At 39.8% G+C, this 19,297-nt stretch overlaps 1 protein-coding gene across 1 annotated transcript in view; it reads left to right on the forward strand.

Moving 5' to 3' along the window:
• The first annotated feature begins 378 nt into the window (after positions 1-378).
• Positions 379-19,297, forward strand: part of LOC105254833 (serine-rich adhesin for platelets) — a 92,192-nt gene continuing 73,273 nt past the window's right edge. Inside the window, exons 1-2 of the mRNA XM_011263759.3 lie at positions 379-1,016; positions 1,402-1,441. The gene's annotated coding sequence lies outside the window, so the exon portion shown is untranslated. The remainder of the gene's footprint in view (positions 1,017-1,401; positions 1,442-19,297) is intronic.

Here is a 19,297-nt window from a genome sequence, read left to right on the forward strand (position 1 = left end):
TCTTAACATCAAGCATCAATGCTTGATATACTATACATATATATATTTATAAATGTTTATTGTCAAAAGATTAATTCTATATTCAATATAAGATATATGGTCACTTTTATTATATATTAAATTGAAAAAAATAATTGGTCACATATATGGTCACTTTTATTATATATTAAATTGAAAAAAATAATTTCTTGAAAAAAAACTGTAATACACACAATTATTATCTTGTATAAGTTCGTATTATAAAACTCTTATATTTGATACAATCGGATTATAAAACTCTTATATTTGATACTCTACTTGATACTATATTTGATAATCGGAGAAAACGACATTTTTTTTCGTACATTCATATTATTATAAAGCTAAGGAGAACGACGTGTTTTTCTCCGTATGTTACGTACGTCTATAGATATGTTTGTGTATGTGTATCAATAGCTCACCGTAGAGCGCGTCGCGCGTGACGTTCCGGTGAGATCGCGACGCGTCGTGTCAAAGTCAAAGTCATTAGTGACCTTGCTTCCAAAAACAGCGCGTGTATACAATACAAACTGAATTACGCTTCGGCAGTGTCGAGCGAGACATCGTACGATCATAAGCTAAAAATGTAAATATCGTATTTCTTGGTTTATGCGTAATTCGTAGTCGACGATGTTCCAAAGTGCGGGAGTGCCGAGTGAAGTGTATCGCGATTCGTTTTACGCGTTAATTGAGGTGCGTGATAATACGTAGTCTCGGTTGATCGTTATCGCGGTTTAGATTTTTCTCTAAATCCGATATTCCTATTATCGGATGCGAAAATGTCGCGACGTATCTTGTGCGTGTTAAGGGTTAAGCGCGTGTGGGTAAAATGTGCGTCGGGAGTGCCGAACCAAGTGTCGCGCGATCGAATTGCATTGCGTTAATTGATGTGCGCGTCAGTAATTAGCCGCGTTTTTCCGATCGATTCGTATCAATGCGCGTGGAGGAGTGCCTGGACCGATGGAGCAGCTGGAGGGACAACACCGATGCGAATGATGGTGAGCATAATTATGCAGTATTCTTGCATTATAATCCATTTTTTATCGCGTTACTGTAAGCGTCACAATTCAGTTAAAGTGCTCTGTCATTCTGCCAATGTGTCCTGGAAAGTAAAATTAATTTTTAATCCTGTATTTAAAATATCCCTGCATTTCTTTTAGATTGCTAAATGATTAAAAAAGTACTTAAAGCTAATATTGAATTTTTATCAGTTGTATTAAACGTGCAGGTGTAATAGAAAAATAGTGCAAAATAATATATGCATAATAATCATTGATAAAATCTGCCATTTATATCGTCGATATTAAAAATGTTGTCTTTTTTATTTATGTGCGATTTGAATAAAATTTTTTATAACTTTAATAGTTTGTGTTTTATTTACAGATTTTCTGAGGGTCAAATCATCTATGCAGAGCAACGTTACGTGAGTTTTTCTTCATCTTGTCATTCTTTCATTATAATAACGTGGAAAAAGGATTCGCTCGTAATATTTTCGTATCATACTAAATTTCACGGTTATTATCTCTTCTCTTTCACGTGAAATTCTCTTGTTACTCTTGTTATTTCACTGCTCAATTTCTAATACTAAAATAATTAGACTTATGTAGAAATTTAAATATCGAATTTTGAATATAATTTATAAAATGTATTATGATTTAAAATAAGAAAAACGCGATACAAGACATTTTTCCATTCGAAATACTTTAGAGATTTTGCGAAGATTTTTTCCACGTACACTTTTCCACGATGTAATGTATCTTTTTTCTTGAAACGTTCTTTTCTATATCACATTTCTCTTATATCTTTTGAGAATATTATAAGAGTCAATTCTCTCGACGAGAGGATTTTTTTTTTAAATGATGGGCTTATATAATCTTCACTAATCTTATTATATACTAAATCATTGAATGATTCGATTGTTTGACTTTCGCCAAATTTTACATAACCTTTTTTTACGTATACCATGCTTGCGTTGGACCTTTCGCTACGAGATCCGCTCGCTTAGCAGTCGTGAATGCGGTGCATTTTTTTTTAACGGCATACACTGTGGTGCATATGCATATGCTCATTTTGCGCACCGTGGTCGAGACTCCGCGCATTAGCAAGCTGTTCGATGTCCGGACACGTCCTAGACGAGTCCTGGCGTCCGTCCAGAGCAGTCAGATGCGGCTCTCGTACGTTTATTCTCTCTTGTACGGATACGTCAACGTACGCTCGCTCGGATGCACAAAGTATGGTGTTAACGCGGTGAAATAAGCCGTGCTGAAGGCTCTGTCGCGTATAAGGTCGGCGAACATAATCGCGGAAAATGCACGCTGTCACACACACGGTCACGAATTCCGCGCAATAACAGTCGACCTTAGCCTTTTTCAGCGTCATCGTCACCAACTCGGCCACCTTGATATCGTTGCGGTGGCAACTCACGTGCGTGCATTGTATATTCCTTTAATGGCGCGATGTTTGTACGATTTGTAAATGGATACGCTTTCACCGAACTTGAGTGCTAATAATTTCTCAATGGCATCGATTGTCGTGCGTCGTATTAAAATAAAATAATATCAATTGCAACATTGTGTGAAAGCTATATAAATTTAAATTACAAATTTTACAACAGGGGAAAAAATTTGAAAAATCCGTAATTGTAATAAATGAATTAATAATAGTATAGATATTTAAAAATTTCTTATCACGATAATTGACAAGTAATTGCTACTTATCGTAACTCGCATATAGAAAAAATATGTTCTGGCATCGTTAGTTATCATATAACATAAGAAAATATTTCTAAAAAAATATTAACTTTGTTTAAAATAATTTTATCAAATCTACAAAAAATTGTTTTGCCACGATAATAAACTATTTCACTTCAATACATTTGCAAAATACCTTTGCTATTTCTAGCAACAAATATTGATATTTTTATGAAAAACAAAGTCGCTTACCAACTTTTATCTTTTGGCCAAATAGATTTGTTGTAATATCAAATAGCTAATTATACATAATAGTGAGGTTTGATTGCTTTCACATTAAATATGCAATAGCGCAGCGACAATTTTGCGATCTTACAAAATCCTTTTTTCGCGCGATACTTTACCGCACAATGAGCACAACGAAAAAAATGCGTAGAACGTCCATAAAAAGCGTTATGTCGCGCGCGTGATGTCACGTGAGCATTGCACGATACGCAGGGCAATAGAGTCTCTAACCGCGTGTATATACGTACATACGGGTCCTTTATTATCGTGAGCATTCAGCTTACGACGATTTTCCCCGCGACAAAGGGGCGACGAGGCGAATGAGGTATCGCGCGACTGCCAAAAAGCTGACTACACCAAAGGACACGATGGTTGTGTGCGTGCATGCACGTGTATGTGTATGCCGTTTGGGCGCGCACACACACACACACATACATACACACACCGACACGCGGGGACAGAACGCACGCGACAATCTCGTATTCCCATCGCGCCGTCTCGTTACGAAGCGTCTTGCGGCGCCGCGACGATAAAGGCGCCGGTAACTCATTGTTCATGCTCGGGACAATGAGTGTGCACCGGCGACTCGGCCTGATTCCGAACGAGACTTCTCTCTACTACACGTAAAACGATTCGCCATTCGCTGGTCCCGCTACACGCGTTTCACAGATAAATGGAAGCTGCTGATGTAGAGCCTGTAAAGGTACTCTGACGAAATTATTAATTCGGCCTCTCGCGTTCAATAATAATATGAACAATGACGAGAGATTATATTAATACAACACATTAATACGTAATAGAAAATATAACCATTGTGTTATACATCTGCTTACACATTTTTTAAATTTGTTTACGACTTAATTGAAAAATTTTTCAGAAATTACATTTCCTTGATTAGTTTCTTTTCCATTTAAAAATACATTCAGTGTGTTTTATAGAATGGCTATCAATGCGATTGAATTTCTAGTGTAGACATTAGATCTAAATATATCTTGTTAAATTCTATATAATCGCTCTCTTGAATGAAATTAGTACATTATCATTGATAAACAGTGCTTTCAATTATAAATATAGGCACTGCAGACTGAAATCTTATTGCCATAATCAATGAAACATAAGATAAAAGAGCAAAGTACGAGTTCTCATTGAAAATTAATGAAATACTCATTCATCTTCGTGAAGTTTTACCTCTGTTTTTATTAATGAAATTTTCACTGATTCAATTTAAGAGAGCAAGAATTTATTAGGAATCGATTAGTAATGTAAAGAAGTATGTAACATGAGTTTTTTGCCAAAAGTCCAGACAATCGAGAAAATGGAACAGTTGCATGGTTTGAGAATTTTGACGTCATTTTTGAGTGAGTATCATTACAGAGGCCGACGTCTCTATAAACAATATATGCACTTGGCTTTCTCGTGGAAACCGAAACCGCGAAAAAAGTCGAGCGAGAATGAGATGTGTCCGCGAGAAGCTTCTGTTTGGCCATGGAAATCGGTAAAGGAGGTCAGCGTATGCAAATAACAGGGTCGCGAGGGAGGGAGGGTGGGGTCGTCGTGGAGCCAGTCGGGAGGGTCCCATGGGTCAACGGACAAGCAGTGAGACGGCGACGGCGACGGAGGGTATATCCATGTTCCGTTCCGTCCTCTGGCCCTTTTCTGCTGTGTTCTTTCTTCTCTCTCTCTCTCTCTCTCTCTCTCATCGTCGTTGCGGGCGGTTTTCTCGTTCCTCTGGCGTTTCCATAACTCTCTCATCGTCTCTCTTTCTCTCTCGTTCCAGCTTTTGCCAATGGAGCTCAACTTTGCGTTCTCCGCAACGCTCTCGTTTCCCTCGTTTCAAACTCCTATCCTCCCATCGTCGTCGTTGTCGTCGTTGTCGTCCTCTTCCATCCTCCTCTAGCTGCTACTTCAGTTCCTCGGCTCGAGCTTCCCGCGACCGTTATGGCCCCATATATTTCCGCAGTCGGCAACGCCGGCGGTTGGAGTCACGTCTACGGACGTAAAGGTACCTCTAACGCTCCCTTTCCCTCCCTCCCATCTTCTCTCGCCTACGCGTCTCGTAGAAACATTCGATTTTTACGATACGAGACGAGCGAATTCTCAAGCCCGAACGTTGCATTCTCGTCGCCGTCCGCCGTTTCTCGCATTGGCATTCAGTTTTGCGTCTTCTTCTCATCGTTGATACTCTTTCTCCTAGTTTCAATTTCTTTGTCTTCTTTCGCATCGTGTCCTCTTTTTGATTTTTCTACATGGGATTTTTCTATATAGAGCAATTAAGCTGTTAGGAGAAGATTCAGAATATTATGTATCGTAGTTGTGATTTAAAAGGCAATTACCTGACGCGTGCTAGTAGAATATTATAAATTATGATTTTGTATTCTAAATGAGATCTCGTGGATTGTTAGTTTTACTTTTTTACGTTCACACGAAAAGATTATTAATTATAATATATCGTATGTAAAAAATTAAATATTTTAATAAATTCAATGTAATATATCCCTCCCCCCCCCCGATATAAATATTACCGCAATATAAAATCTAACCATACGAAAATATCTCACATTATCAAGAAAATTGCAGTTAAGCTAAACGCGATGAACCAATCATACTTATATAAGAAATGTTGCAATTTACTCTTGGTATTCGCCAGTTGGAGGGTCGCGAAAACAGTTGCCGGGGGTGACTAATCCACTGAGTGTTAATTAAAATAAAGGCACGGCCGCCGCTATGCGGGTAAGTAGAAATTAGCGTGGAGGTTTGCATGGGGTCGACGGCAGGATAGGGGAACAGGGGGATGGTCGAGAGGATGGTGCGGATAGGCCAGATGTCCACCCTTTCGTTGGCACTCGCGTGACACATCGCCGTCGCGTTTTTGAGTCGAGTCGGCTCGGGCGTTTTGGTTAATGCGACTAGTTATGGACGCATGCTTAATTGCTTTAATTAAAATTCACGTTGTGCGCCGCGACATTGTTGGCGTGCGGGCGCCGGTGTGGACGAGCAAGTTTTATTCGTCGGTTGGTATATTTTTATATATCGAAATATATAGGTAGTGACATCTTCTAAAAAAAGTTATTAACAATGTTCGAAAAATAGATGTATATCTAAAAGATTTATTGTTAAATGCTTTATTTTATGTTAAATGCTTTAATCTTCAAACGCGGAGCAAATGTTATTATTTTAAATTAAATATTATAACAGTTATATATAATATATATATCATGAATATTTATATTATATTGTACTGTTACTTAATTATCGCATTTCGGGTTATCAAAAAGATCGCGCGTTTACATCTGCAAGTTAATATTATCAATTGCAGATGAAAAAATATCTGATTACAATAATCGGCGGCCCCGAAACACCCATTTGATCGTAACTCGCTGTAATATACGAATATTCCGATGTGCTCTTTTTGGCGCATGGCGTGAACTGACCTTTTTAAAAATTTTAAAATGCGTCCAGTCGCGTATGTGGGCGAATAATTCTCTTTAAAATTCCAAAAGCATGCGCAAAAATGGGAACGTGGGTCACGCGGAATCTCGTAACTTCCTCTCGAGCGTACACGTGTCGGCGATTCGTTATATCGTTTCTCGAAAAATTCGCCATGAGCGCGGAAAAAATTTTTTCCCCCGATCCACTAAAAAAGTCAACGGTGGGTTAAATTCGAGGGTTTTCCATGGATCGGCAGCGCCTCGGTTTGATAGTCGAGGTTGGGCGGTAGCCACAAGTGTCCGTCCGAGCGCCCTCTCTCATTAATTCTCCACCCTTGTTGCTTGTTAAGGTAGGGCTGCTGGTTCTCTCACCCTGCCCTCTGGCCTCCGCCATACTCGCCCCCGTCCTTGGCTCTACGACTCGCTTCTCCCTCTGTCGCCGCCGCCTAGGATGGAAATGCTCTCTCGAGTGAGGGGGTTTGTGTAAAGGTCGGAGTGAGTGAGGGAGCGTGTTATCTAGAGAGAGACGAAGTAGGGAACGGAGGGCAGGTAGCCTTGAAGGGGAGAAAAGGCGGGAGAAAAGGGATCGGGGATAGACGAGAAATACAGGGGAAAAAAGCACGCAGGGAGAGAAAAACAGAGACGAGCTGATTCGCCCGTGGAGGGTAAGGTAGATAGATACGGCAAAAGGGAGCGAAACGGGGCAATCAACGAACGCCGATGGCGTAGATATATTATGTACACCCGTTAAGTGGCCGATGCAAATCGAACGTCACCGCCGGACGATGGGCGTGCACGTGACTATAAACGAGCCGATTAGCACATCGTTTCTCTTATTCAATGCCTTTTCCGAATGAATGCCATCGCGACGCCGAACGCGAGTTTCGATTTCGATTTTCGAGAGAAAGAAAGAGAGGGGGAGGAAAATCTTGAATTTTTAACTTTTGTATCGTGATTTTATTTATTCTCTTCCATAGAGTCGCATTAACAACTGTTAGGTAATGAAGAAAAGTATAAAAAAATGTAATACAATTTCAATTTCATAATGAACTAAGAATATTTTATTAAATAAAAATATTATATAATAATTATATAATAAAAATATTTTTTGTCATGTTGCTGCAAGTATCAATCAAGATTAATGTTTATGAAGAGTTTTAATTTTGATTTTAAATGAAAAATATATGACAAAATTAAAAATAGATTCATACATTCAGATCATTAATTTACATAGATAGATTCATACATTCAGATCATTAACTAAATATATTTGCTGATTATTAAGCAATTTAAATAATTTTTTATTACTTCATTTCTTGATATTCACAATATTACATCCAAACTTCGAATCTGATTACTTGTTATTAATTTTTATCACGAATCGAAAAAATACATTTAAAAATCAATAAAGATATATTCTTTTCCAAATGTCACGATAAATAAATAAGTGCATTAATCATTTAAATAATTGTATTTGTTGATAATTACTTGCGTTACAATAGTGCAGACTGCGAATGTGATCCGGGACCGCGCAGCATCCGCACACGATGAGAGAACTATTTCCGCCTTTCGAATAGCGCGACTGCTAGTGATCTCACTTTCAATGTCGTTTCCGAAGATCGTCACTACCACAATCGCGTTTCTTTTGTTCGTGTCTGGTCGACGTTGGCGTCTCACCTATGTCGTCTCTCGATTCTCTACGTGTTTGATCTTCTTGTTGCGCTGTCTCATTCTCGTACGCGATGCCGCCTTTGCTATCTCTCTTTCTTCCTTCTCCCTCTTTCTATCTTCTCTCTTTCTCTCTCTTTCATTGTACTCTTCGCATCTTCTAGGGTAGAGTTATGGGGGAAGCGGCAGGGTGGCGGCATCGGTCGAGGGAGCAGGGTAGATGAAGGTCGTGGGAGAGAGACGGTGGAAGGAAGAGCTGTGCGTTGAATTAATTCGCGCTTGGCTGACGGGCTCTCGTTTGTGACTCTCTCTTTCTCTCTCTATCTCTGCGTTCTACTGTTTCTCTTTCTCTTCCCTCATCCTCTCCATCGCTGTTGCCTCATCCTCCAGATTCCCCCCGATTTTCTTTCTCTCTTTTTGCCTCTGTCTCGTGCCGCTCCACTCCGCTCTCCCGTCATTCGACGGTAGATGGGTAGAGCGAGAGGAGGATATCATGGCCGCGATCTCGCAGCCCGTTCGGGCTTAAATACCAGCGAATTCCGCGATGCAAACGAATCTCTCGGGAATCGAGGCCCCGGGTCGAACCGACCGCGAATTAAGGAGTCTTTTCTTCGCTCTCTCTCTGCCTCTCATTCGCTTTCCGGACTCCTTCTCTTTTTCCTCCCCCCTTCCCAGTTACCTCGCCGCACACTCCGACCAGAGAATCACCTCGAGGATATAGCATCCGGTCCGGCGGGTTCGAGAAAGAAGACTGGTCCTGGACCGGGCTGGGCTCCTTTTCTCCTTCGTGCTCTCTGTTATCGTCACGATTATCTCCCAACCGAGTGACTCGGACCTGTCGAGTCCTCGCGCGTGGAATGCTTAGGATTAAGCCCTTTTCGGAGGCCAAGGGACACGCGATATCCTCCTCCGCCTATCTATCCGACGACGACGACGACGACGGTCGATCGATCGGATCGCAAGAGAGGGCGGGCGGTCGGTTGGAAGAAGGGTGGCACGGCGGGACGCGTATGTCTGGAAAATGTGATCGGAATCGTAACAAGGGGCCCCGCCGTTGAGTTCTTGACGTCGCGAACATGCGGCGCGTTCAGGATCTTTGTATCATTACCGAATAAAAAATAGCTTGGCGGTTGTGCATTTTAATCTTCCACGCTCGAAACATCTTCGAAGACTTGACATAAAGAAAATGCTATTTCTTTGATATTATCTTTCGATCCTTCACAAACATGCGAATAATTTATCTCCATGATTCATTCGAATAAAATCTATAATATTTATAATGAGCTTTTGAAATGAAGACTTTTAAAAAAAAGTCTAAACGTTTTATTCGTGAAATTATCTTTTCGTTAAGACGGAAAATATATAGAATGGTGTGTTTAGCAGTTTACATTACATTTTCATACAAATTAAAAGGATCTTTACACAATTACCTTGAAATACTTCCGCAGCATTTTACGCCGCGATACGGTTACATATTAATGACTGGAAAGATTTTGCAAGTGTTGTAATGTGATAGTTTATTGTGTGTTTAATACAAGAAATGCGAAGTTTAACAGTATTCATTCTAAATTTTGCAAAGCTGTTTGTAATTAACACGGCCGAAAGCTTGGTAATATTTATCGACTTGTCTCGAAGAGAAAATTTTCGCTTTCAGAAACGCTGTAAAAGTAATGCTTTAAAGTATGTAGCTTTGGTATCAACATTTTTTATGATAAACAATCTATCGGATATTGAACTTTGAAGTTACAGCTCGTGAAAGTTCTCCAAGAGAACTCTAACTCCGTCTAAATTACTTCCTCTCGCGGACTCGCTTATGGTTGTGCAAGTATGTCATCGTCGTTGTCATCATCGTAGTCGGGATAAGTCGTGTCGTTAATCAGATGATATTAATATTCCAGACGTTGTACTTCGTGGTGAAAATCACTTATCATTCGACAATAACTCATTTAATGTCGACGTTCGATGAACGCGCGCGTTTTCTTCGTCGCGATTTTTCAATTAATATCGTTAATAGCTGGAAATAGTAAGATTGTAAGATGTGAGAGTCGCGTTTACATTATATTTATTTATTCGATTATTCGAATAGATAAGCGAACGCAATATCAAGGATTTATATAAATTATTTTTACAAATACATTACATACGAAAAGACTCTTGATTCTTTATAATCGATATTTGAACAATCAGCCTTCTCACAGAAATATTAATCTGTAAAACTGTGTCATTGATTTTTAAAAAAATGTGAACGCTTTATGATTATTAATCTCTCGTTAAAAGTCTTCGATATGAATGCATGAAGTGCTCAATTATTCATATGTGCAGACGATGCGTTAATATTTCCAAGGCAAAGTGGAGTGTTAGAAAGATTTTATTAATGATTATCAGTTCCGTCTGCAAACTGATAAATTGTCATAACTGTAGTCAACATCCGAATACCGATTAGTCCAACATACCTATGAGAGATAGGATTTTATTATTATCGCTATACTTATATACGTATGTGTGTATTATAATATTTATTTAGTTCTCGGAAAAAATTCCTCAACCAAGGAACCGATAGAAATAAAATACGTATATATATGTATAATTGAATAAGAATATTTTTTTATTTTTCGGGATTAACATTTAATTTTAACATATTTATTTCGGTCTCCTTCTCTCTCTCTCTCTCTCTCTTTCTCGAGAGGGGTCTCCTCTCTCTTTCTCGTATTTCGGTCTCCTTCCCTCTTTTTCTCGATAAATATATTATTTAAATTTATATTACATTATTATATATATTTTATCTGCTATATTATTAATATTACATATTGTTTTTTATTACGGCTATTGTACGTGAACAATTAAACGTTAAATAAACGTTAGCAATAATAATCCGTTACACGAAAATATCCCATTACACCGCGAATTCAATCGGCATGTAATGCGAAAATACAAACATGTCTGACTGATTCGCGCGAGTCCTACCGCAGATGAATGGATCGCGCTAAGCCTCTATTATTAGCAGATGGAAGATTATATCGATTTTTCCCTATCGCCCTCTCCCTTCCCTCTCCCCGGACCCCTTCTTCCTTTCCGTCACCCTCGCGTTTACCCTTGGCCGCTACCCCCGGAGGGCAGCCCTTCCGTACTTTATGCTCTAACAAACACATCGTGGTGCTGGCAATTACGCGATGACGCAGGGCGGCCTGCAGTGTTAATTAATTTCTAGCTCGCTAATCACACGAACCTCGGGGTCGAACCAAGAGTATCGTTCCGCATTTTCTTGCTGAATGGTAGGATAATCTTACGATGTAATGCAGGATATACCTTTTAATATTTCCGATTATAATTTCCATATTTTTCTCTTTAAATTTTTCGCCAGGAAAGTAAATTTTGTCAAAATAAAAATTATCATTGTATATTTTTTGCGAATTATGACACGATAATTGTAATATATGTATATAAATAATATTATACATATTCTACAATTTTAAAAGCTATAGAACTATGATTAGAGCTTGCGAGTATCTATATCTGCAAATCCTTGCAAAGAAAAGGACACATTTTGAGAAAATTCTGCACATCATTTCTTTTATCGCATACATATCATGACACATACATTTTTCTTCGCTGTCAGAAATTGAGTCTGACAGAAATAGACAGACTGTAGAAAATGCAGTCACGCGTGTTTTCGTCAATATCGGCTTAATTAGCCGAATAAACGATACTTACCTCGGATAGACACAAGACTCTAGGGAATTCCTATATTACTTCGAGGAAGGCGAAGGAGGATGGAGAAAGGTGGGGCAATATGGAGCAGATAGTCGATGAGGCGAGTGTATTGTACAGAGCGAAGATCAAGCGGAGAAAAAGGAAAAAGCTAAGAGTGTCGATACCAATCGTGACTGCCGCCTTTAAGACGCGGAGAAGCGTTCAAAATTCAAAAGGTTTTCTCCACAGTAAGAGATCCATCTCGCAATGGACTCAGACAGTGCTCATATTTCTTTTAAAAGTTGATACTCATAGGACAGATTTTTTTTAAATCTGTATTTTGTATATGATTTTAAATCGAGTAAAATTAATAGTTTAATAATAATTTTCTAGGTTTTTCTCCGTTACTGAATTTTTTCAAATTAATTTTGTTCGATATAAAGAGATGACAAAATATCTTCATACAATCTTATAAATTATGATAAATACATACGTACACACACACACACACACACACACACACACACACACACACACACACACACACACACACACACACACACACACCCACACCCACACCCACACACACACACACACACACACACACACACACACACACACACACACACACATATATATATATATATATATATATATATATATATATATATATTGTATATAGTGATCTTCGAATATGAAATATTATTTTAGTTAGGAATTTAACACGATTATATGATAGAGAAATTACTTTATCTCTTTAAATTCGTGGTTAAAATAGTGATGGCTATCTCGCGTTAAAATGCCTCTAGTCTCACACATATGATAAAAAATCATGTAACCGTTGGTCAAAGACCGTTAACGACCTTCTGACCTCGTCCAGAGATCAAGATTCAGTCGTAGAGCTTATGCTGGACCATACAGCATCCCTGAACTGGATGGGGTGGTTTCCTTCACAGGGGTCACTCTCTCCTCGGTACGACGTACCGCACCCCTTGGATCAGAATATGAGGGATGAAATTCTCTAGAGATGGGGGTTGTTTTCTATTAAAAGTTCCATCGAGGCGTTACCGAATTCGAACAAGAAACTGACGAATCATGTTTTCCTTCTGTTACATCGATAAGTTTGTTTTACTTTTATCCAATTTCTCGATCAACAGAGTATTTCTCAACGAAAATGATATTATATTATCATATTATTATTACCTGACAGAGCAAAATACAAATAATTTCACATAATTATTAATACAATGTATTCAGAATAATTTCTTAAGAATAGATTGTCATTGGATTAAATTATTTCAACAAAAATTTAATTGTACATTAAGTTTATTTATTGTTACATATAATTATTAAAAAATCGTGCGTGCGCGTTTATGATAAATTCAATACGGTTAATATTGATAAGAATGACATGGTCATTTTATGATTATATATATTATAATGCAAACTAAATTTGTCGCTTAATATTGTTCTTATAATATACATCGAATGCTCTTCCTGAGACTGATCTCGCAGTTTGTATAAAAAAACTTTTGGACCATAATCTGCACGATGCTTCCCGGAATCGACGCAAACGTGCAAATCGGGAGCCATTAGTTCTAATTTAGAGGAATAATTTCGAATTCTCGAAGCAATGTACGTCGCTGATCCCATACCAAACAGTAGAAACCGAAAGCCAATCGAGCGGTGTGCACGTACAACCGACACACGAAGACGCGTAGCACACATACATATATACATACATACATACATACATACATACATACATACATACATACATACACACACACATACATACATACATACATACATACATACATACACGCGAAACACGCGCGCGGGACGAACGGGATTGCATGGTGCAGCCGGAGCGCGCCAAAACCCGGATGCGCGTAATCCCGTTAGGGGATCAAATCAACCAGAGCACATTACATACCATCAGGGGATAGTTGCCCTTAACTGCTCTAATTAATATAAGGGTTTCCTTCTGGTCAATGGTTAGATAGGCGAACATCGAGAAGAGCGAAACATCGCGCCGACCGCGCGCGCGATGAAGATGAGATGTGGACGAGATATCGCGAAGGTTCGTTAACATTTTCGTGCTCCCAGCTTTTCCGTCCGTCCGCGAAATAATGCGAAACCGAGGTTAGCTTCGTGTGTGTTGTCTTGATAGAATGTGGCGTTTCGTACGTTCCAACGAAACAACACGTCGTTAAAATTAACAACGTGTCGCGCGTAACTTTTTACACCGTGTAGCTCGTCATTATACTAATTGGCGGCCCCGACGCTTGCGGATTTAATGAACTTTCGTGCAGGACCACTTCGGCAACTAACGCTCTACGCTTAGCTTAGGTGAAATTCAAATTTCCAACGAAGATCACTTACAAGGTAGTTTAATGCTGCCGCAACCCCTTTCCTTTTCCTCAATTTTATCCGCGCGTGTAAATTTGTGCGGATAAACTTGTACGATGTTAACGTTTTTATCAGAGGGCGTGTTCTCTTTCCGCGCCTTATAAGAGCACCTAGAATATAGCGTTCGCTATAATATTACTCGTAGAGATTTGGCCGCTCACGAGCATAATTGTGGAAACGAAACGTGCACGGTATATGGCCGAATACAACGCGCTTTATGAAGAAGAGAGATAGATAGAGAGAGAGAGAGAGAAACGCGTGCATCGCGCAGTGGTTAATAAGGCAGCCAATAATGCGACTCGGCGTGTCGCGCTACGGGCGCATTGCTGATTCCAGCGCCGAAACGTCCGTAATTACATCTTCATTAAAATGATGGCGGGCCGTGTTGCACAGCCGGGCCGGGCATACGCGCTTCTCGCGACCACACGTACGCGCATATATATACGCACGCACGCATGCACATACGTACACACTCGCCTACCCACATAACGTGCAACGATGTGGGTGGATTTCTGGTATCTGTATCATGGTTAGCCGTCGTACGTTACGTCGGAGGGATGGGATGGTATAAATGGTCGGTGTGAGCGCGCCGCAGGGACAGGAGGGTCTGGAAGGGCAGGGAGGGCAATGCTGGAAGCGGTGGCGGTGGCGGCGGTAGCAAGGGAGGGCGCGCAGGGGGAGAGGGCGCAACCGAGAGAGGATATGACGTCGAGAGCGGAGGGTGAGGGTTGGAAAGCGGGATCGATGCGTCGCGCCGCGGGCCGATGCCTGCTCGCACTTTCGAACTGACACCGCCACGGTATATAGCCCTTCCGCCCCTAAGGGAAGGGATGAGACGAGAGGGACGGTTACAACGCCTCTCGCCGCGAGCTACGCTGACCTTCCGAATTCGCGCGCCGGGTGCAACGCCGATGATTTGTCTTCGCTGACGTCGTTAGCGCCATCCGACAAGGATGGAAATGTTGTGTTAAAATTAGCATCGCGCGGAGAGCCGGTCGCACGACTACTTCCCCTAGAGCAGACGCTAATGTGTCCCTCCGCCCTCCTCCCTCTCTCCCAGCTGTGGATTTATATTACGCGCGCGGTATGGCTTCCGGGTAATCGGAAATTGTGGCCTGCCTCCGTCGTTGCTATCGGAATTTTTGGTCGATATACGTATACGTCGGGACGGATGTAGAGGCAGACGTGCGAGATGTTTAGCCGTTTTTTACATTTTTACGGTACTATCGGATGGGGTGATATTGTACCGAAAAAAAAATGATTTTAGAACAGTCTACCTTGTCTCTAAGATATTAATCAATACATAAAAAAACTTTCTTATAGATGTTGAAAATATGTGAATACTTTCATAAGCATCGATCGAATCTAGAAATATTTTTACTTCGATGCAAAATTATTTTTATAGGCTTGAAATTAATTCATTTGCATTTAATATGAGATATTACAAGAAGGACCTTCTCTTTCAAAAAATTTTAAAAATAATCTTAATTTTCGAAAAGGGAAATTTAAGAGACACACGTTTTTTCTGTAATCAATACTTGTGCAATCCTTTTTAAATACTTGTAGTTCATAATCGATTAAAGTAAGCCCGGTAAGAATAGAATCGTGCATGACGACAAGAGCGTCGAAAGCTTTCGCAGACTGGTTAATTCCCGAAACTTTGAACGTGTTCAACGTCAGATAATCGGTGTCAGTATCTGTCGAAACATCTGCCGTAATATTGATATCCTCTGAAGCAGTTGTTGTTTCATTCAGATATTGGTTTTGTCGACAGCGATCTCGCGTTTGGTTAAAAACTACGAAAGATGTTTTTTTTTTCAAAAATAAAAGATTATTTAAACATATTTAAGATATTGTTAAGAAAAAGAACAAATTATTTTATTATTAATAAGTTATTAATCTTCATTTGCAGTAGATTCTCTCTTATATTTAAAAGTTTAAATGTTTATATAATTAATTAAAAAAAGAGAGTCTTATGCAATCTATTACGTTCTCCTTTTCTCTTCACTGACAATTTTTATCAGGTATCGAATCCTAAATTTTTTATCGGATAACATAAAAAATGTGCATATAATATATATTATAAGTTCAATAAAACCAGACCGCATTGATCGATAGACTAATTAGTAATTTGATAGGTCAATTAGCATCCGGAACGTTCGTCATTAAGCTGCGATTACGGGGTTAATTCCCTCGCTCAGTGCTAAAATCGAAGCTCGCTGAATCTATCTCGCGGAAGGCGGGATGCGAGATAGCTTGTAATCGCGGCGGTGACCACTTGTTGTTCCCGTCTGGTCAGCCGTCTCTCCTGCACGGTGATCTCGCTCGGTTTCTAGTGCGGGATGAGCACGAAGTATAACGGAACACAGCCGCATGCCAGCCACATCCGTCTCCGCGGTTGAGAATTATATTCCGGTGGACAGGCAGAAAAACCGTCGTCGTTTTCAGAGACCGTGGAGAAAATCCTACTGGATGAAGAACAAAGAGAGAGAGAGAGAGGGGAGAGGGAGCAAAAGTAGGGAAAAATGGGATAGATGGACGAGCGAGTCGGCAAGTAGTTGGGACCGGGCCGAGACGAGGTGAAACGGGTGAGCAATCACATTACCAGGGGAACCTTGCCTAACCCTATTTCGATGTCCCCTGTCGTCCTGTTCTCGCCCGCCTGTCTGCGTTCACCCGAACCTTCTCGACCCACCCGCTTCGATTTCTCCCGAACTGCCGTTATCCAACCCTCGCTCGACTATAACCGAGCACTCGCTTCTCGTTCCACTGTTCGATTTCCCGCGTCACCCCTCGTCCCGTTCCGTCTCACTCCTTCGGGCGATCCGCGGCCGAATCGAAGCGGAGCATGGGCTCGGTGGATTATCAATCGAGTGCCACTTTCGATGGCCAATCGTGGGTAACTTCGGTTTATCCTTCAATGGGGACGACTTTACGAATTTTCGCGCTCGTTAAGAGTGCAACGAATGTAATTTTCATCTCCCATATCTGAAAGTATCGAGAATCTGAGGGATTAGATATGAAAAAATTTTTAACTCTATTTCAGATGTTATACATTTGAATTTACGAGATTTTAATATGTCGGGTTCCCCAAATTATCGTTTTAAATTAATCGCCTATAATTTTTTTTTAAATTTAATATTTAATTTTTGCAATGTAGTCTTTTTATTTCACTCTTCGGTCTAATATTTCATTCTGCAATGTCAATCTAATTGAATTGCATAGGTATAATTTCAAAATTTTGATTTTTATAACTTAATCTTGTGGATTTTGAAAATCGTTTCAAATCTTACTTTAATCATTTTTCCATTTGCGAGAATTTCATGATCGATTATCATTGTAGTGATAATTGTTCTTAATCTCTTGCGGTTTGCCGCAAACTGTTGGCACTTTAGAAGCCGAAGGGCAAGGGCTTCCATCGAAGGGTCGAAGATAGAGGTGGTTGAATCGGAGACCCGGATGAGTGATAGATAAGAGGGTCGCCTCGATGTAAACCTCAATCTAGCTCCCGCTCGAAATCTCTTCTGATTGTTTCCAGTTGCGGTCAGATTTACGTTTTACGTACGATTATTTCGATTGTTTTCGTTTCTCTTTCGCTTCGTTCTTAAAATCAAATTGAAAATGTAAAGAAGATAAAAATAAAACTATAAACAATTAATTTTAGGGATTAAGTTTATTATATTATTATTTAAATTGTGAATTTTACAGTGATACGAACATGAATAATTATATGAAACATATTTTCCAAATTTTTATATTTATTAAAATTAATTAAAAAATTTGGAAAAAATTAAATTTTTTCCAAATTTTTATATTTATTAAAATTAAAATTATATTGTGTTATTTTATGTTTCCCGCTACTTCATATTATTTCTGAAACAGAAAAAGCATTAAAAACAAACCGTATAGTTTCGCAACGATGTTGCATCAACTTCGTGGTAAACTCAGAAAGATAAACATCGTGAAATCTGACGGATTACCCTGTCGCGACATCCAACACACCGCCTACGATTTCAATCTGGGTGGGTGAGTTTTTTTCCCTCCGCTTGTGGGCACCATCCAATTTCCGATAAATCCCCTCGATAACGCCGCGTTGTCCGTTCGCCGGAGGTTTACAATTAAGCCGTCTCCACCCTCGCAGAAAACTTCTGATTTTCCGGGCCAGTTCGTCGTAAAAAGTTCATCGTTCAATTTGCACATCCTAGCGAGATACCACGGAAGATCGGAACGATCTCCGAGTGACACTGAAGATCACTGATTTGAGACGGTAACCAAATGGTTACGAAAGGAGAGGGAGAAGGAGAGAAAGAGAGAGAGAGAGAGAGTCGTTAAGGTTTCAGGAGGAATGAGGAGAGGGTGGGCGGGAATGAGGAGAGAAACAGTGAGAGTGAGGGATGGCGATATGATGGAATTACAGAACGCGAACGAGAGGCAGTGGAAGGAAAAGAGAAGAGGGAGAGTCGGGGATGGAGTCGGGAGAGATTGCAGTCGACTAGCAAGGCTGCCGTAATGAAATCAAGGGTGTAATGGCCCCGTCAGAACGCGAATCCCCGCCACGAGCAACCTCGACTCACTATGTAGCTCACCCCCGCGTTTTGAACCCCGTCTCGTGACCCCCGTGTGCCAGCTTTGACGTACCGTAAAACCATTACGCTCTAAAGTCAACGGAACATCGAGCAGCTCGCTCGCTTGCATTCACGCGTATCGCTTTCCGCTTGCTTAACTTTTTGTTGTCAGGTTAGAGAGGAACACGTCTCGGAATCTTTCTTGCGTGGAATAATAACGATTTGATTCATCACGATATTGTTGATGAAACGTTAATTAAATATGAGTAATTATGTAAGAATAAATAGGTAACAAATATTTTATAAATAAATATTAGTTTACAAAAACATTCTGCTTGAAGTAAAAAATATTATAATTATAATCAAATGACTTTTATCACACGAGAAAAATTTAATATCATAATTAGATGATGAATAACAAATGTAAATAATCTTTCTGATTTACAAATATATTGTAGCAAGAAGAAATAATTATATGACTTGTCTCTCGAAGATGTATAGAAAATAAGCTATAAAGCTAAGAAACATTGTGAAGACAACA

The sequence above is a fragment of the Camponotus floridanus genome, unplaced genomic scaffold (assembly GCF_003227725.1).
Source record: "Camponotus floridanus strain SB8 unplaced genomic scaffold, Cflo_v7.5 scaffold15, whole genome shotgun sequence".
Lineage (NCBI taxonomy): Eukaryota > Metazoa > Arthropoda > Insecta > Hymenoptera > Formicidae > Camponotus > Camponotus floridanus.